The sequence below is a fragment of the Vicia villosa genome, linkage group LG6 (assembly GCF_029867415.1).
Source record: "Vicia villosa cultivar HV-30 ecotype Madison, WI linkage group LG6, Vvil1.0, whole genome shotgun sequence".
In the NCBI taxonomy this organism is placed as follows: Eukaryota; Viridiplantae; Streptophyta; class Magnoliopsida; order Fabales; family Fabaceae; genus Vicia; species Vicia villosa.
The window spans coordinates 90,923,740-90,945,070 of record NC_081185.1 but is presented as its reverse complement, the minus strand read 5'-3'; the positions used below and the strand labels follow the sequence as shown (position 1 = coordinate 90,945,070).

The 21,331-nt window shown below is 35.8% G+C and overlaps 1 long non-coding RNA gene across 1 annotated transcript; it reads left to right on the top strand.

Moving 5' to 3' along the window:
- Positions 1 to 5,752: 5,752 nt before the first annotated feature.
- Positions 5,753 to 6,470, top strand: LOC131611864 (uncharacterized). Its single transcript, XR_009287213.1, has 3 exons — positions 5,753 to 5,847; positions 5,942 to 6,044; positions 6,178 to 6,470. It is a non-coding gene; the product is annotated as an uncharacterized LOC131611864 (long non-coding RNA).
- The last annotated feature ends 14,861 nt before the right edge of the window (positions 6,471 to 21,331 follow it).

Sequence of the window (21,331 nt, the reverse complement as noted above, 5' to 3'; positions counted from 1 at the left end):
TGTAGGTCACACCTAGTATCTTCAAGCCAAAGATATTGTCATATTACAAGAATTACTATTTACTTATGTAACACCGACATTGATGTTAAAACTAAAACTTCTTGTAATTTGAGATTTTGCTATGATAGGTGACATTTGGATTAAGAATTAAGGTATTTCATTTTGTTGAATACTAGCACATGTTATATTTTTAGATATTTTTTCAGTTCCCATGTGTTTGACTTCGATATAGTTAATTAATATGAATTTTACTATGTATATTCTCTTTCGTTTTTGGCAATTAGACGGGGCTAAAATACCAAGAAGAAAACGTAAAGAGAAAAGAAAAAACTTTTAAAAAAATATTTCTCTATAACATAGAAATCTAAGACCATCTCTAATGGTAGTTTTTTCTATTGAGTTCTTCACTTGTACCATTAATTTAATAATTAAATATTTAAAAAATTTGTCATGTCATAATAGAGTTGCATTGCAATGCAACAACTAAAAGATTGTAGTACCCAATCAAATCAAGTTATGAGGTAAAGTTGTGGGACCCATATCAAATTTTTATTAAAGTTAAAATTAAATAAATTCTTTTAATATGATGTGGCTTAGTGGGTCCCATAAAAAACTCAAATGTACTAAGTTGCACCATTGGAGATGCTCTAAGAAGCCTTACAAACTCCTAGGTGCGTGGAAGTTCGCACAATTATGTTGTTACATTTGTGGGTAATTTAGTTGTGCTGATTCAAATGTGTGATTAAGTTACACCATAAATTTGTAACAAAGAAAATATTGAATGTCCAAGAGATATAACTATATATCCGATGTTTTAAAATTTTGAAGTTGTATCGAAACCTCATTTTTCCTCAATACCACCCCTAAGTGTGAGTCCATCCACTATGCTCCCCCTCAAGCAAAAATCCTTTCATCCACATACTTGTAGTGTCGTTGACAGACACCCTTACCACGTCACGGGCATTTCAACGGAAAATGCCACCTGACCACCATCATATCAGGAATACTTTCGATACAAATAGTCAGTCCCTTACTCGAACCATCAGCTCTTATACCAGTGATGGGTCATCATGAGGGGATGCATTTATATTGGGTCAAAGACTCACCTAAAGTTCAAACACTCACCCAAACAAGTGAGAGAGACACCGCATATTCACTCAAAACCTTAAGACAATAGATGTATGAGTCCTCTCATAAAATTTTCAACCTCCACTTTTTCATCCAATGTGAGACTTACGCAACCCACATTTGTTTCTCAACAGATCAAAACTAGTGATGAGGGTGGTTCTCACTTGTTGAATATATTTTTGAATTCAAGTGTGAATGGTTATGTCAAACATTAAATAGAAATGGACGAAATATTGAATATATAAGAGAAATGATCCATATACCTAATACCTTAAGATTTCAAGAGGAGATGCGGTGTCAATTTATCTTATGTGTCCTTAATGTTTATCCCATCTCTCTCTTAACTTTCCTCACACTCTCGAGTAAGTGGTAACAAAGCACAGTTGAGGCTTGGTAAGGGATTGAGAGTAAGATCCTAGTATGGAAAATGTCTAGTGATAAAGGTGGCTTACACTTCCGGAGGGGGGAATTGTTGGACTCAAGTGTGAGTGGTTAAGTCTCAAATCGACTAGAAATAGAGATGTTGTATATGTAAGAGAAATAATATATATACTTAATTCCTTAATAATTCGGTGGATATGTTGTGTCAAGGTCACTTGAGATGTGGACTTTAAGCTTATTACTTTCCCCAATAAGTACTAGGAACTCCTCATACTTTCCAATAAGTGGTAGAAACAAACACTATTGTTTCAAGAAACATGTTAATGTATCTCAAGAAAACGATATTCCTATAGTTATCCCTGGGAGTGACTAAGGTAAGCCTACTACATTCGATATATCGAGATTGTGTTTCCAATATAAGTTCCTATGATATGGTAACGTGCAACTTTGGTTCGAAGGTATCGTTTAGCCAAAGTTGTAATAACCATAAAGGACCAACAAGAAGGTATTTCTTTTTTAACTCAAAAAGATATTTCAGTTTGTGGGAAGCATTACCTAATGACAAGTACAGATCTTCCAATTGCAGTTTACCTAGGAATATTTTTCGACCCTCATGAAGCTGAATTGCCAAAGGAATGTAACCCTTTTCTATTTGCAAAAATCCTTAGCAAAGACATAAGGAAGAAAGCCAAAAGGTAAAAAAGGTGACATGTTCCATGTTGGAAACTTCTTTGTTGACTTTGTCATGGTGATCGATAATGTACTATTTAAAGCCAGGATTTTCGAAGTTAAATTCTAAATTGGTTTCTAGAGTGGGATCAAATACTTCTCCTAAGAAGATCGAAGCAATTAGCATACATGGGTTATACCTAGGGCCAGTCCTATAAAGTTGGATTTGGTCTAAAATTCCTAAGTTGTCCCACTGTTCCTTTCATTGGCTTTATACCCTGTCGAGCCACGCAATGTACTATATACTATTGAGCATGGGGGCTGATCGAAAAATACATTCAAAAAGGTCTAAAAACTTTAAATCTAACACGTGTTTTTCAAACGCAAAAGGCATTCTGGGGAGATAACATGGAGAGAATTCTTTCAGTTTTTCAAGGAGTGATTTTGGAGTATAACACAGACCTAAAAAAGCTAGCAGTTTATTGGAGATGGAAAATGGTATGAGTACCTGAGATTTCTAGACGGAGATTTTATCTTTGTCTTGTGGTGGTTTCGGAATGAAGCTTCCAATAGTTTCTTCTTCTGATAAAGGGATGACAAAGGCCAAGGGGTTCTTGTTGGTGTTTGTCTTGGAGCATGAAATAGAAGCTTCCAATGTTGAAGGAAGATGGAAATGGAGAGTTTTTCTTTCTGTGCACAAGAGTATGTTTAGAGAACACAAATGGAAGAAGAATGAAAATATTAACTGAGTGAGTATTTAAAGGAGAGTTAACTCTCAAAGTAACTGACAAATGGCATGCGCATGGCAGTTGGAGATGTTTTGTGATCAGGAAGTGGATGAGTTGGTAGAGGTTTCAAAATTTGTAGACCCACAATCTCCTAAAAAAAGTAGTAATCATGCAATTTTCTACAAAAATCCATCGGAAGCGACAACGTGTGTGAAGTTGTAATGATGAAGGTGACGTCAGCGGAACACTGTGAATAGTATCGAAAATAGTTCAAAAACACCATTTTTCTCTTGTTTCGATGAAAATTCAGTCGAAAAATGGCATTTTAGGGGGACAATTTGCTATCTCATATTTTTGACCCAAGGCTTCAGGGTTTAAAGATTAGAATCGATTTTGAGAAATAAGTAGAACTTTAAATCGAAATGGTCAGTCTCGGCCATTTTTATAATTCGTCCCTTCGAAGGGCGAAATGATTTTTTGTCAAACTTGTGGTATCACAAAGACCAAAAATATATGTTTTGGACTTAGGCAAAATTTTGAGGTTTCCAAGTGGAAAACAACCGTGTATAGTCAAACAAGGCTAGGATTGGATAAGATCAGAGGGTTATTCCAAAACATGTGCAAAGTTTGCAGAAATTAGTTTTCATGACTTTGGGAACATGGTGAAGTTTACTAAGTCGATCATTATAGACGGTTATATTAGGACTAGTATATAAGCAATGTTTGTTTATGTTTTTCGGGTCCACAACAAACTTTAGAAACTTAAAGTATCAGTGTTAAGAGAAAAGAGTGGTCTACAATGTATGTGTTCGCATTCCATTTTATGAGTTAAGTTCTTTATTTTCAGTCATTTATTGCATTCAAGTTACTTTATTGCATTTAAAGTACCTTTTTTACTATCTTCTTATAGTTTTTGACTTTAATGTCAAGACTGTTCGAACTTACAAACTTTTGCACAATATGTCTGATATCTTTTCGAGTTAAATTCCTTAAGTAAATTGAAACTTATCTTTGTTTACCAAATTGCCAAGTAAACAAAGATGTGATCAATGCCAAAGACACATATATTTCACATCGCCTCCTGTCAGAATTACATATGTCAATGTCACCCTGACCTTTTTTTGCAATGGGGGATAGATATTGATAACTCCTTATTTGTGAAATATTTAAGCCTTCAATACTTGAATTAAATGGAAAAGTTAGGTTTTATTAGAGTTATTTATTTGTGTTTGTATATTTTTTGTTTAAATAGTAATGAACACATTAAGCGCTCTTTATTTTTATTTTTATGTGTTTTTGTGTATGTGTAAGAGTAACTCTGGTGACAAGTTATGTCGCGTCAGAAATTTATGACCACTACTCAACAGGCCTTGGGCTAGAAGATGTTGGTAGAAGTATTTAATCTCAACATTATGACTGATGTGGCAAAGTTTTAAAAGCTAACTAGGGCTGAGTTGTAAAGCTAAAGAGATACAAATGAGAACTAAAGGACAAAGTTTGAAAAAGTTATTTTGGAGCGTTACAATAGCCGGCCTACACAAGAGGTTTGTTATGAGATGTGTTATCTTTTACACATGTTGCATACTACTCTTAGTACATGTACTAATGGATAATAAAAAGGAATATGGTTTATTCCTTGGGCCTAATCAATTGATAATCAAAATGCTTAAGATCCAAAGTCTGAAAGATGCCCTACACATGAAGGAGGCTATTAAAGGAAATGCGCCGGGAAAAGGGAAAATAGTTCAAAAGTAAAAAATACTTAAAGAAAAATAGTTCATCATAAAGAATAAAGGATATACCAGATTTTGACGTGACTTCAACCCTATCATTCCTGAAAAATACTGCTCAATTAGGTGTGATACAACTCGCCTCTTTGTGGTTGAAAACTGCAAGAAGAAGTGTCACTCTTAGATTTATTTATTTTTAATTATTTTTTAGAGATGTTATGAATTGAAATGAAAATGACACTCATGATAGGAAGATAAATAATTTAATAGTACATTATTTTTTTTTGAATGTCACAAAATAATTCATTAGTAAAAAATGACTAATTGAGTTTTTCTTTGAACCTTGTCCTTTATCTTGAACTAAGAGTTAAAGCTTCTTTAGATGATTAGAACAATTAGTTTCCAAAACTTATTTTTCATTAAATATTCTAATGAAAAATTACTTTGTTCGGATGATGTTCTCTTCGTACTAAAGAAAATTTTGTAGAATCCGAAGTGTCAACAAAATGTACATGTGTCACTTGAGTGATGATCTAGTTTTCATTGGATATTCCTTTTTTCTAAAATAAGATTTTTTGGGTGGGAAGTCTGATACTTACAGTGATGATTAAGACCAGATCCATTAACGTCATGTGTCCAGAGTCTTCTTCACTAGATGCATCATTTCTAGATGCGATTTGGCCAAAAGTGCATAACATTTCTTAAAAATATTTACTTTTCTTTCTATAACTTCATTTTATTGTGAAATTATAGGACACGACAAAGAGAGTGAGTTAAAAGTATAAACCCAATACATAAGAGAAATTTTATAATTATTCTAAGGAGGCATTTTTTACATTAGAAAGTGAGGGAATGATTTTCTATTTGTTACATCTATAAAACTCCAACCTCAAACTTTGTTCAAATCATTATATACCAATTTCACTTTGGTTTTGTGTAACGAAAGGTTAGATATGAAGTGGAAATATTGAAAGGTTGGTAAAGCATAATGACTATCTAATTAAGATCAAGTGATTAATTGTTTAGCTAAAGAGACAAATGTGACACATTATTATACTCTAATTACATAGGGAGTTTTACTATATAAAGTGATTCAACAACTTTCTTGTTACATGTAAAAGGTTGAAAAGTATAGATGGCCAAATTTCTCAAAAACTTTTATGCTATAATACTTCTTCTTTCCTTGTTTCTTACTTTATTCCATATTGTTGGTAAGCCTTGTATGCTTATTTTAATTTTTTTTTCTTCTTTACAATTCATACATACTTTTCAGTAACTTTTCCTTATTCTTATTTTACTTTACAGCTTGGGACTGTGTTTCCGATTGTGAAGCCATGTATAGGTGTGAGTCTCCAAATAGAACTATGAAGTGTTTTATGTATGTATGTGTGTGCTGGTGGTGGTAACAGTTAAGTGAAAAATAATTATTCTTGAGTTAGTTTAATAGCATAAGCATATGATGTAGTGTGTATATTTTACATTGAATTATCATCCATCATATCATGTGATGTGATGCTAACCATCACTTGTTTTATATGCAGATTATACTTTATGGTTATAAGAAGCTATTAGTAGAGTTTCACTGATGAAAGATGAAAGATGAGTAGAGGATTATGCCTAATTTGTTTTTTTTTGAGATTTTTAGTATAGTTGGTTTTCTTGTATTTCTTATAATTTATTTACTACAAAAGTTATGTTATTATTCATAAACATGTCTCAAAAGAAATATACAATAAAGTAAGTCTCAAACAAAGGCACAATAAAGCATATTTATGAATTAATTTACAACTAAATAGATTTAGGATAACAGGGTTGTACTAATTTAATGTGATTACCTCAACAATAACAATAACTAAATAGATTTCTTACACTCATTTTAATATAAATGTTTGCTTGGTTATTGACTCAACAATAGCATCCTTGAATATTTTTAAACTACTACAAAACATGCCTTCAATAAAGATATATTACGACGACCATTTATTCACCGTGGTAATATCTTATTTTTTACGCACATTAATTTATTTTATTAAATTAAGAAACATTTCATCGTAGTTCTTAACGTATTTTTTTATTCAAAAATTGAAAGTATAACAACCACGGTTCTTTCATTAAACCGTGGTTATGTATTCCATATTTCACTACAGTTGTTTCTTGCACCTGTTATGAAATCTTTTTCACTTAATAAAAACATAATATGAAGGTGGAGAAAAACACAAGAAAGGGGGAGACTGAATTGTGTTCTTTATCAAATTAAAATTCTCTTTCTCTAAATTCTTTTCTTTCTCTTAGTATCTCGTCTTATGGATATGCTTTAATGTTGCAGAAGCATGTTTGGATTGGAGTTGCATAACCAATGAGATATTCATTTTAACTTATGTATATCATCAGAACTTCTAACTTGTCTCAGTATAGTTCTGAAGACATTCTGCGTGAATGTTCTGAGTAAAATGAATTGTACAAAAAGTAAAAGACGCATTCATTTTTATCCTAGTTCACCTTCTGAATAAGGCTACCTCCAGTCCACCCTCCTCAGGTGATTTGCCTCTCAACAGAGGACTTAATCCACTATAACCAAACTTCTGCACGATCAACCGTCGTGACTAACAACCTGCACAGCCAACTGTTGTGACTAACCCTGCACAAGCTACCCGCGAGTGACTAACCCCTAGATGACTGAACCGTTCAGTGATCTCCGCGAGATATAATGTTCATCAATCTAGTAACCTTGCACAAGCCAACTGCTCGCGACTAACTGCAATGGACTATTCAGTGATCTGATCCACAGATATACTTCCTCCGTCTCATAATAAGTGTCTCATTTGCATTTTTTCTTTGTCTCAAATTAATTGTCCATTTACAATTCCAATGCATCAATCATTATTATATTTCCACTATTATACCCCTATTTATTAACTTTCACGTTATTCAACTACTATTAATAGGGGTATTCTAGTAAATGACATTAACTTTTTTACTAAAACCAACACATCCAATCATTTTCTTAAAAACCGCGCATTGGTCAAATAGGACATTTATTATGAGACGGAGGGAGTAACATCCATTGACTCCTGCACAGCCAACTGCTGTGACTAACCCTGCACAAGCCAACTACTCGTGACTAACTGCAATAGACTGTTCGGTGATCTGATCCACATATATAACATCCATTAACTCATGCACAACCAACCTGTTGTGACTAACCCTGCACAAGCCAACTGCTCGTGTGTAATACGGTGAACTGACTTTATTGAAATGTCGCGGTAAGCAAGAGTCGCTATCGACTTTTATTTTATCCAAATATCAGAAAGGCTAAAAGAACAGAAAAAACCTTTAAAAGAAATTTTGAGTTCGGGGGGTAATTTATGCAAAGGGAAGGTGTAAGGCACCCTTTGCATCCATGGCTTTCCATGGGCTCTTAATTGCTTTGCTCTTTTTGTTTTCAAAAGTGTAGAAATGAAATAAGACTTTAGCTTGTAAATAAGCGTTGCTTTTTGAAGATTTTTGAGAAAAGGGTAGAAAGAGATTTTAAACCAGAGCAAGGCAATTAGGAGCAAATTACCTGGTTCGATGAAAAATGTTCTTTAGCCTTTCAGGGTGAAAGGGTCTATCCATACCATAAGAGGGCAGGAAGTCTTTCGATTTGGAGGTTGAAGGGTCGTCGAATTATCGTTCGCCATAAGACTGTCCCATGCCATAGAGGGGCAGGTAGTCTAAGGGAAGGATCAGAATAGCCATCTTCGTTAGGCAACCAGAGGATACCTCAACACTTCGTAGGCAACTTCGAGGGGCGAGGTCATATTTGGCGAATCGAAGGCAGTATCATTAGGGACTTATGACCTTGAGAATGAACTGAGGGCAACATTGCTGAGGTATCCTCGTACTCGAGGGACAAGGCTATTCTGCAAAAAACACAAGGCAACATGCAACAGACAACAGGCAACAGGAGAGGTACCATAAAAGGTGTGTGGGTGCAACAATCACGTGATTAATTCAGAAATTATCTTATAATTAGTTATTCTAAATTCAATTCAAAGTTACCACTCCCTAGGATTACTAACCACACAATAATATAATGACAGGTTAAGTGCCTTCAAGGCCAAACAATACACCAGGAAGCAGTTACAAAAATATTATGGGGAAAGGGAAAAAGAAACCCGGGGACCAGCACTGCAATAGGTTTGACATAAATAATAATTAAGGAAAATAAATCAGATAGGTTTTAGGATTACCGACTCTTGAGCTTTGACGGTTGGCTAACCCTAAAAATTGGGAAAAGGGAAAACAAACACAAAGGGGTGAGTGTATGGCCAGTTCATTTATTAGAAAGGCAAAAATAAATAATTGCAATTAAAAGGCAAAAATAACTGATATTAAATTAAAGGCAAAAATAATTGTAAAAAGAGATAGAATCGGGGACTTAGCTTTGATCTGATATGGTTCGTAGTCGGAGGAAACCCTGGTGCTAACCCTGAAACTGCACAAAGAAAAGAGGAAATTTCAATGTAGGAAGGATCCTCGTAAACCCTGATTAGGGCACAAATTATCATGGTTAATAGAATAAATAAAATCAAATTTAATTAATTATTGGTTTTTTAAACCTAATTAATTAAATCAGTGAAAATAAAGTTTCGATTAGATATCCTAACCCTAATGTTAATTTTTAATCAATGAATAAAATTAATTAAAATTAAACAAATAAATAAAACAAATTATTATTATTATTAGAATAAATTAATTAAATAAATATTATTAAAATAATGATCTTGTGAAAAAAAGGACATTTTAAAATATTTTTAGAACAAATATTAATAAACAAAACAAATAAATAAATGAAAATAAAAGAAAAATAAAAGAGAATTTGAAGAAACCTAGCTCTACTTGTATGAGATAGGTCCTTGGGAGTCCATGGTGGGGAGGCGCCTTCTGGACCTTCAGATTCTAGTCTTTGTAAATCTACTAGCTGATATGTAGAGGCGCATACCCCAAAATCGTGACTATGAACCCTAAACATGGCAGAGCTTTCATACCTCAACCAAAATCAAATTAAACGTCCAGAATCATGCAATCACCGATATAAACACAAATATGGATTCAAAATTCGTTTAAGATGTATGTATGGATGTAATTGAATTCGAAAACATATGAACAAACCGTAGGGTATGGTGATGGTGGTTCTGAGCGTTTTGGCCAATGTTGAGAGTTGCAATACCTTCAGGAGACTCCCAGGAATTGATTGAGACCTTGTGCTTGGCTTGAATCTTGCTGAAATTCGGAATCCGAGATTGCTCTTTGTCTTGAATTTTTGAGTTTTTTATCAATTCTTCTTGACTGCAAATCCTTGTAATTTTCGACCCCTTTCCCTCTGAAGCATTGTGTTTATATAGTGGACTAATTTAGGTTGATAATTTTGCAAAGAATCCTATTGAATCATGCCATTGGAAATTGATTGAAAATCTCCATGAAATCTTTCTAAATTAGCACAAATTCAATCTTTTTTCCATCCATTCGCTTTGCACGAATTTCAATCAAATATATGGTCCATAATGTAATTGATGATTAAAATATATAACCAAATCAAATATTTTCATATTTCTTTGATTATTTGATTTAAATCATATTTTTAATGAATAAAAATTCAATAAAAATCAAATAATTGTCAAATATTCATGGCATTAGACTTGGATCTTCTAGATAACTTGGGGAGCAAGATTGAATCAAAAAAGATTGGGTCTTTTTACAAAAAGATTCATTTTGAAGCATTTTTCTTCACATTTTCCTTCTCAAAATCGTCCAACTTTGACAAGGCATATCTCCCTCAATTTTTGAGGTATGGAGGAGTTCTAGGACTTTTTAGAAACCTTAAAGAGTCCTCTAACCAATGTTTTTGGTTTCATGTCAAAATAATTTTCCATGCTCCTCGTATGCTCTTTTTGAAAAAAATGACTTTTGGTTGACTTTTGAAAAGGACCTATAATATTTTGGTCCATATCTCTCAAATGAAGCATTTTTAGACTTGGCATGTGAGAGACAAATTTGTAGAGAGTTCAATTTCCTTAAAATTGAGCTTTGAATGGAAAATTTCTGATGTTCCATGTAGGAGTTATGGCTGGTCAAAGTTCAGTTGACTTTCTCCTACGAAATCCCTAATTTAGAAACTTTTGGATTTGTTGATTTCTGATCTTTCCTTGATGAACCATGATCAATCCTTGATCAAATGGTGAATTATACTTCAAAATAAGGATGTTGACCAAAAATCAGGAATTTTGACTGTACTTTGACCACAGTTGACTTTTAGGTTAAATCAGTCGACTGTTGACCATTTGAACTTTTGATTGAGCAATCTTATGAATCAGAGCTTGCAACTTGGCTTGAGGATACTTTGAATCATATGAGAAGCCATGGAGTTCATTTGAGGCATTAGAACCTAACTTTTCTTTGAGAAGATCAAAACCATAGTTGGAGGGTAGTTGATTAGGAGAGTATGCATCCACTTAGATCTTGAGCTGTTGATACTTGGATGAGCTTGAGTGTAAAAATGTGGTGGGCAAATTTTGGGGTATGACAGCTGCCCCTGTTCAATCTTCTTATATCTGAAGATGTAGATTGGCATGTGTGCCTGTCGGAATCTGAAGGTAGAAGAGGATTGAACACTAGAATATCAAGAAATTTGCCCTTGCTGATGATGAAGGGACTTTCCGGAGATGGGCTTAAAGATGCCATCCAGGTGTATGATGGGGATGGGCTTAAAGATGCCATCCAGTTGAGCATGCATTAGATTATGTTTGAAGTGTTTGAGAAGTAGTTGTTTGAATGTTGATCGTGTCATTACTGTCCGTAGTAGATGAATTAGATCTTTGAGAGTTGATCGTGTCAGCACCGTTTGTAATACCTGAATTAGATCTTGGAAAGATGATCGTGTCTACACCGTTCGTGATGATAGAATTAGACCCTTAAGGGTTGATCGTGTCAGTACCGTTCGTAGCACCTGAATTAGATCTTGGGAAGATGATCGTGTCCACACCGTTCGTGATGATAGAATTATATCTCTTGTCGTGTCAGCACCATTCGTAGAAACTGAATTAGACTTTAGGGGATAATAGATCGTGTCCACACTGTTCGTGATGATGGAATTAGATCCTTCTGTCGTGTCAGCACCGTTCGTAGTAACTGAATTAGACTGAGGAGGTAGTTGATCGTGTCCACACCGTTCGTGATGATGGAATTAGATCTCTATCCGTGTCAGTATCGTTCGTAGTAACTGAATTAGATCTTTGAAAATGATCGTGTCACCACCGTTCGTGGTAAATGAATTAAATCTTGGAAGATGATCGTGTCAGTACCGTTCGTAGTAGCTGAATTAGATCTTTGAGAATGATCGTGTCATCGCCGTTCGTGGTGAATGAATTAGATCTTCGAGCGTTGACCGTGTCAGTACCGTTCGTAGTAGATGAATTAGATCTTGGAGATTTGGAAATTTTGTTCATTTGTATGTACCTGCGTTGTGAAATAGGTATAGCAATTTTTATGCAATGTCATGATGCATGTATGACGTAATGAGTCCCTCAAAATAAATGAGAAACTTTGTATGTTGTGCATGAGTTTATCATGAGATACTATGTGCAATGTATGGATATGTATGCGATGTATGATCATGATTCATATCATACGAAGTATCTTGATCGGAACCCTGATGTCTTTATCTTGTTTTGAAGATATGCAGCTGGGGTTTATGATTTCTGCTTGGGGATGAGCAGTAACTTGATGTACCCTGATTGGGGATTAGAGATATTAATAAACCATGTTGGAGAAGAGCAAAGTGTAGGAGAACCGGTAGTGTTGAAGGTGTAAACTCTGTTGGAGAGCCATGTCTTTGTCGGGACGAGAGCATTTGAAGATATCTTCTTAATGATTACTCTGTGGGGATATGATCTTGTGAACCCGGCTCTGTGGGGAGACATGGGTGTCTTGAAAGTTATCCCCAATATTACCATTCCTGGGTTTGATTAGGACACACCACTGAGTATTGGTCAAGATGTCAAACTGGACTTGCATAGACTTGCCCCTGTTAGTAGGAACTTTGAAAAGATTCGCCTCGCGAGGACTTTATGAGATGTGCACTATGGGCGACATGCCCCTAGTAATCATAGGCCCAAGACAATGTCCTATGTTGGTTGAGAAGTAGCTTCAGATCTACTTGGATGCATGCCCCTGATTGTTTTGGCATCCTTGAGATATTCTTGAAATCTTGACTTGATTGCCCCAGATTGATTGGGCAAAATGTGCCATGCCCCTTGTATACGTAGGAGACATTGCTTCTTTGGAATAATCTTTGTTGGTCGATATAACTTTGAGTCATTAGTCATACCCTGTGCAAGTTCTTTCTGATGTTAACATTTGAAATTATGTAGCAGAATATGTTTAATAATGAATTCATGAGATGCAATGCATACGTTTGTCTTGAGTTTTTTGAAAAACATTAAAACTGGAGATGTAAAAGCATGATGTTTATAAAAACGTGATGTTTGTAAAAAACAGGATATCAACTCAGCATTCTTGGTAAATCTTTAAGGAGTCAGGATACCTTTGTTGTGACAGTATGCTTTCGAACTAACCATGCTTCAGTTAGGACTTTCAAGGGTTGTAGCGTGGCTTGGTTCACGGTTTAAGAAACAAAGGATAATGGCTCAAAAATTTATTTATACTCATCCCAATCTTCGTGATGTTCTTCGATCCTATGCTTAGTTAACTTTGCGTTTAAGCCTTAGCAAAGCTTGAAGTTGTAACATTGACATTTGATGATGGTCGAAGTATCAGAGATTTAATTTTGGACAGGCAGTCATCCTTTCTGGTAATACTTTCTTTTGTCGAGGATTTGTAGTGACCGCTTTTGATATGTTTTCTTTTGTCGAGGATTTTTAGCAACCTCCTTTTTGACTTTGTTATCCCTAACTTTTGCCTAAACTGTTTATTTCGTGATTACAGTCAGTGGGATGCTTTTTTTTTGATAAGTCTCTTTCATAGGTTTTGACTTAACATTTTTTCCTTTTGATGGACATTGACTGCATGACTTGCTTGTTGCGGGAACCCATCATTATTTGTATAAACAACAGCTAGTATAACTCAGTTAACTGAGTAATTATCCTACCCCAGGTTATGATAAAGGGTTTTAATCAGTACAAGAAAGAAACTTCTACTCCTTAGGCTCAAAGGGGTTGACGAGGGATTAACATCCTTATATCTCCACTATTTAGGAATTGAAACAATGTCTGTACATCGTCAGCATAGTCTGTTCAAAAGCATACTGTATGAGGTTGCGATATCGTTTTCGTCATCCTCCCTCAAAAGGCATACAACTTTAGCAGGAGTTGAATATCACAAAACATATGTAAAGTAAAGACATAATTTAAAATGAGTGATAACGAAATAATTTATTCAAGACAAACATATGCAATGCACTGATGATGATTATTAAGATAGATAATGTCTATCATAAGTCAAATGTTTAAACAAACAAAATAGAAATTGCAAATGAATGTAAAGCTAATGATTAAAAGTTCATCCACTCAGACATTAATCAGTCTTGTCGTGATTGTGCCTGGGAGTAGTGATCACTACAGGAGTTTTGGGATGAGTCACCAGCATCGATCATATCTTGGATCTTGTTCTTTAATGGTCAGCAATCATTAGTGTCATGTCCAATGCTGTCGGAGTGATAAGCACATCTTGCATTAGGATTATACTGATGAGACAAAGTGTTAGGATTCCGAGGAGGATCCCTCAAAGTAATTAGCCCTTTCCTCAGCATCTGTTGCAACGCTTCAGCCAAAGTCATGTTGATCTTTGTGAATTGTCTTTTAGGCGCGTTATGTTTACGTTATGGTTGTGATGTTGGTGTGGAAATTAGAACTCCCCCAACCTGCTGGTTGCGTTTATCTCGACCTTTCTGGTTGTGCACAACATTAGCCATGTAGGGCTTCTCAGGTGAGTTGAAGTCAATGATCTTGTCGTCAATTAAATCTTGGATCTTATGCTTCAATGGTCCATAATCCTCTGTATCATGACCGGGACTATTCGAATGATAGGCACATCTCGCATGATACTTGTACCCAAGAGCGGGATTTGTAGGAATTGAATACGGAGGTAATAGGGTTATCAAGTTCTGATTGAGCAGTTGTTGCAGAACTTGAGACAGCGACCTGTGTGTTGCACCCCAAAATTTTCCCACTTATTTATTCCCCAATTGGCCTTCACATTACATTCATGTGCATACCTCATCTAGACCATTCATCCATTACATCCATCCATATCATGGTTACTATCCAAAATTGATAAGAAAAGAGCTTCTGCAGAAGAAATTCCTGATAAAAAATAAGGGAAGATTTGAAGTCTGATTGTATGGCTTCATTCCCGTTTAAATCCTCCTAAAATCAGGGTTTTATCGTCTCCAAGCCAAAGCTTTGATTAAAAGATACAATCTCATGTTCATCAAGATTTCCAAATTAGGGTTGTTGACCAAAGTCAACTCTATTGACGTTTTGGTCAAAATTTAATCAGGAGATAATTTTGAATGTGAAATGTGATTGTCTTGAAGAAATATTCATTGGAGCTTCTTTGGTCGAAAACTGATTGAGAATTAGATAGAAAACGGATTAATCAGGAAATTCGTTTGGAATCAGAAAAATCGAGAAATGTTGACTTTTGGGTCAAAATCAGGGTCAATAGTCAAATATGGACTTTTGGTGGAAAATCGGTCAAAGAAAATCAAAGAAATAAATAAAATCGAGAGTTTGACAAAATTTCCAAAAAGAATAAGAAAATTCCAACACTTAGAAAATTTTTGAGGCTTTTGACATCGGATGAGCAGTCCACTTTAACACCGATTTACACGTGGCAGAAGGCATTTGTTTGAGAAATTTCCAACATCAAAGTTGTTCCTCTCAGGGAGGAGAACAACTTTATAGTTGGACACTTCTTCATTTGAAGCTTGGTTGAAGAGTTATTAAGATGTGAAGTTGAGACTTTTCATTTGAAGCAAGTCATTTGGCAAGGCAAAATTCTGGGCAGCGTGACGCATTTGATCAAACACGTGGCATGCCATTTTCCAATTGAATTTCAAGGAACTCTGAAGATCTTTTGAATGCATTCTTGAGGCATTTCTACTCTTTACCACGCCCTCTATCCATTGAAACGAGAATCAAGTAAATTGGGTGTTTATTGAATCATTTATGAAACTTTAAAGTCATGTCCTCATCAAGTCACCACTGCATGACAAGCTGGGCCAGGTTCCTAGGGCATACGCGTGCATTTCATCAAACAGGTGGCGTGTCATTTTCAAACCAAATTTTATGAAACTAGAGATATCCTACATACCCAAATTTGAGGTCAACCTATTCTACTCCATTCCATATTTCATTTCATGAACTTTGGGTCAATGTGGATTGAGATATCATGCTCTAAAGTCAGTCACTGGAAAAGATCATTTTCACCAAATCGTGTCTTGCACTTGCCCATGTTTATAGCCAGGGATGAATCTAAATTTTCACTCCAATTTGCAAGCATACTCATGAATCATTTATCAATCTCTTCAACATCAATGTTAAGCTATGATATTCCCTCTTTAAGACAAAACCATTCTCATGTCATATGATGAGGTATTGAATGAGAAGCATGGGCATGAAGTTACTATCTTGAACACATTAGCTTGGTAAGCCACTTCAAAATTTCTGCCAGCCAGTACAAGGAAAAGCTTACATATGCTACTCTTGCACCACATGATAAGTACCATGCACACTCATCTTATAAAAGCTATAGGTCCTTCACGTTTTGAGGGGACACTCTCATGATTCTTCTCTTCTTCCTCTTTCCCATTACTCTTCTCTCTCTCTCTCTCTCTTCACTCTCTCAATAACCTAACCAACTTTCTTAACAAACTTTTACAACCATCACAAACCACCATAACTGATTTCCGGCCACCATAACTAACCCCCTCCGATCAGAACACCACCACAACCACCTTCATCACATCCTCATCATCATCATCTCCTCAACGCATAGCATCACCATCACTGCAACGACCATGCTTCATTTCTCTTCTCTCAGATTTTCACACTCATCTTCCCTCGTTCCTCTCTCTTCACTCTCTCTATCAAACGAAAGTTGCTACAAATTGTAACAAACTCCGTGACCGTAGATCATCATCAAGCACCTCTATCAATCTTCATCAGTGTACATCATCATCATCGCCTTGTGGTTTAAAAATAAAGTTTAAGCCTCGAATCTTCATCAGTAATCCATTTTTTGTTTCTACTATTCGACATCAACAAGATTTAGAGGATTGGATCGCAGCTTGCGGAGATTTCGTATGTTCGAGTCAAGAACGGTTCAGAAATCTGCATATTCATCACCTTTGTTCAGTTGGCGATTCAGTGGTATTCACAAGAAGTTTCATTTCATAACCACAAGGAAATCGTTGCGAACGTAACGAAGGTCGTAAGTGACTCATTATTTCCTCTGCACTAAGATTGTTAAAGCCATAGTAGAGTTTTTTTGAAGCTTGCGGTTCGCCAACATGTAAGTTTTCTTGGATCTTTCTCAGCATCATAGTATTCTCGATTTACTTTCCGATTCAATATTGTGTGTTGTGATTCTTGATGATAGAGTGTTTAAATGTTAAAACCGATGACATATTTGAAATCTACGTTGAAAATTGAGTGGGAATGGTGGTTCTTTTTTATTTACCGATCACTTTCGCATCGGCGCCGTCATGGCCGCCGTTTTGTTCACCGGAGAAGAAGAAGGATGTTTCATGGTACTGTTCACGTGAGCCTCATGAGGGTTGCTTCCAAGTGTCCCACGTTCAATCGTTTTTTGTTTCAATTAATTTGTTTTTTTTAATAATGGATAATTGATGTTAGATGCTGATTGGCTGGGTTGTATTTTGGCGTTTAGTGACTTAAATGAGAGTGGTGACCAATTGATCTTATGTGCCCTTGTATGTCACGTTTTGCTTGATACAAAAGCCATAGTCTGAATAATATTCTGACACATGCTGAATAAAAATAGAAAATAGATATAACCAAAAAGAAACATTGGGCCACGAATGGATTGTGACATGGGCCTCATGCATCTTTTTTCTGACTTACACATCCCATTTACTAACAACAACATACATTCTGGATAGATGGGCTAAGTATTGTTGCTGGCCGCACCCCCATGTATAGGGCCCATGTGCCATTCTAACTGAAATTCAGTTTAACTGACAATTGCTTCAGCACCCCCTGTGTTGTTACATTTCTTTCTTTGTTTAAAATGGTTTTTCTTTTAATTTTGTGTGATTAATTCAATTTCCATTGAAACAAAAATGTGACAAAAATAGTTTTTTGACTAACTAGATTTTTAGGAATAATTGTTTAATTGTTTAGATTTTTAATTGATGATTTCTTGGAATTTTGATTGGTTCTTGTAATAAAAATGCATAGTTTCTTTTTAGCTTTAATTCATAAAAATAGTCTTAAAAATGAATAAAAAAATAGTATTGTACATATGAATGTTTTCATGGTTAGTTTAGACTTTAATTCTTTTTTTCTTCTTTGTTTTTTTATGTGTGAATATTTTCATGTTGTGAGAAATGTCTAAAATACCCCTAGTTGTTAAAGTTGACTTTAGTCAACTTAAACAACTTTCTTCTTAGTTAATTCCCTTTAGATTTTAGTTTAGATCTTAAATAGGAATTAGAATGACAATTAGGTTAGAAAATAGGTTAGTTCCCCCATTTCAATTCTTTTTCTTTTACAACATTAAAACATCTAATAAATACTCAAAATAAAATCCCTCTAAAAAATACAAAGAAAACACTTAAAAAAAGCATTAATAAAAAAGTGAAAATCATTAAATAGGGGATGGAAGCTTGAATCTCCCTTGCTTAAGGGAATCATTCGAGTGCTTGGATCTCCCTTGCTTAAGGGAACCATCCGAGTGTAAGTTCCCAATTTCTAAAAAACACAAACCAAAGGGTAACTCGAATCTCCCTTGCTTAAGGGATCCATTCGAAACACCCAAACTCTCTTCTGTCTCTCGCCCTCGTGGCATTCTTAAGAACATGTTGAATCCATTCCATAATTAGGCGTATAAGTCTCCAAAGGTCGAGCATCGTGGAGTGCGACTTTAACCTCTGTTCACCTAAAAAACACCAAAACATAGAAAATCTTGAGCCGAACTACGGTCGCTCTGATTCTTGAAAGGGATGCGTAGGCATTGGGTCGCGGGGCCTAAGCGAGCACACTTGTAAATAATTCCTTCTTTTCCCCGTGTTTCTTTTGCATTCATTCGCATTTAGGTTTTAGACATAGATATACACCCTTTAGATAGAAACAGACATAGGTGGATACTATCGTGTACGATGGGCGTAAGGGGTGCTAGCACCTTCCCCTTGCGTAACCGACTCCCGTACCCTGTTCTCTGGTCGAAAGACCTTGTTCTTGTTCTGAGTTAGGTTTCCTAGTATTCCTTTCCCTCGATGGGATAAATATATTAGTGGCGACTCTAATCCATTTTTCGCGGTAGCGACAACTGGCGACTCTGCTGGGGATATATATTAGACCTGTGCTGGTCCATTCCTAGCGAGTCGATCCTAGCCTTTGTTTGTTTCTTTTATTGGGTGTTTCTTTGTTTGTTTTTATGTTTACATCTTGTATATATGTTTGCATATCATATCTATTTTTCTACTTGCATATCATGTTTACTTTCCGCATGCATCTGGACTATATTATGGGTCCCCGTGGGGGCCACATATTTTTCTGCTTTGTTTTACAAGTGGGGGTTTGTGTGAGGTAAAAGGCCCACTACCCAGGCCAGTGATACCTAGGATTAGCGTGGATGCTCATGTTGACTCCCGTAGCGCTTGCTATGATCGAGCTTGACATGGGATACCACAACTGGGCGAGGTTCTTTCATGGAACATTGTGTCTGGCACGCTTGTTGCCTCAAACACTTTGTATCCCATGGGAACTGTAGACCCTAGTGACCATTAGGGACCACTTTTCCGTGTCTAGACTACATACCCGTGAGATTGGGGTGGGACAGGATACTAGCCTTCATCATACCCGGATTTCCTATATTGCAATCTGAAGCCGGAATTTTGAACCTGTATCATTCAGAAAGATCAATACAATTCAGATATCCAGATTTGCGAGACGTTTAGTCTCACCACTTTGCATTGCATAACATCATTACTTTATCCACTTCATTTGTGGGGGATTCTAAAGTCTATTTCCAAAAAAAAAGAAAGAGGAAACGAAAAAAAATAGAAAAGACATAAAAGATGGAAAAGAAAAAAGAAAAGATACTATATGCAAAAAAAAGCAGAAACAAAAAGTGTGAAAAGGCTTTAGGATTCTCCATAAATGAAACATGCATTCATAATATCATGCATTTCATGGTTCTATCAGAAGCCTATGGGGGCCCTTTCCATTCAAATTCTGACTTCAACAACAAAATATGACTTCTCACCGCTATGCGCTCGAAAGTTGGTATTGGAATAACTCTGTGAGGTTTTTGACTGAGATGAGAACATAGATGGGGACTAATGTGAATCAGTGTATGGAGGCTATTCAAGCTTTTTCTCTTAGAAAAGAAGAGTTGAGACAAGTTCTTCAGAGGCCAAATGTAGATGTTAATCTCACCCCGATGGGTGGTCTTATGAATCAGAATGTCTGAAATACTGTTGAGATTCCTGTTCCTATTAAGGAGACTTCACATCATGAGAAGAAGGTGGGAATTGAAGTCTTCAAGTTTCCGATCATTGAAATAACAAAAAGATTCCGCCTCTTGAAGACAAGGTTGAAAGCCATAAAAGATTGTGACTTCGTTGATTTAGACATTGTTGGATTGTGCCTAGTGCTTGATGTCAAGAGCTGCAAAGGTCATTTATTCTCTCTGGATAGTTTGGACATGCAAGCCAAAGTGGTAATCATCACTTGTACATATATGGAAATTGCTTGGGGCTCCCTACCGAGGGATAAGCAAGACATATTCTTATCTTGAGCATTGCACCATTCGCATTGCTCGAATCCCTAAAGCATTACAAATTCTTGTGTGACTCTTTCGGAATATTTTGCCATGTGATAATCAAGAGTGTTCTGCAAAGGCATTTCTCATTCTCAGGCTGTTGCTTCATATCATGTGTGATCTCTTCCCGGAATTTTCTTCTTAGTGGCCTTTGCTCGTCAACAGAGAAAGAAAGAATATGAGAAATGAATCGGTGTAATTTCAGTGCCTTGTGCTCAGTTATATCCCTGATTGTTGGTATTTCAGTTGGTGTTTTGGGTCTTCCTCACCACAAATAGCTCTTTTGAGTTTGATGTTAATGCAATATTCTTTCAATTATGATGGTGATCACTACTTCAACATCTATGCTTGGGGCTCCCGATCGAGGGATAAGCAAGACGTACTCTTATCTTGAGCATTGAATCATTCGCATTGCTCGAATCCCTTAAAGCATTACAAATTCCCGGGTGACTTCGTCAGAATCTTTCCATGTGGTAATCAAGAATGTTCTACACAAGGCTTCTCTTTCTCGAGGTTCTGCTTCATATCTCAGTTGCCTCTTCTCGGAGTTTCCTTCTCAGTGGCCTTCGCTTGTTAGAGACAAAAAGAATATGGGAAATAAGTTGATGTGATTCTATTGCCTTGTGC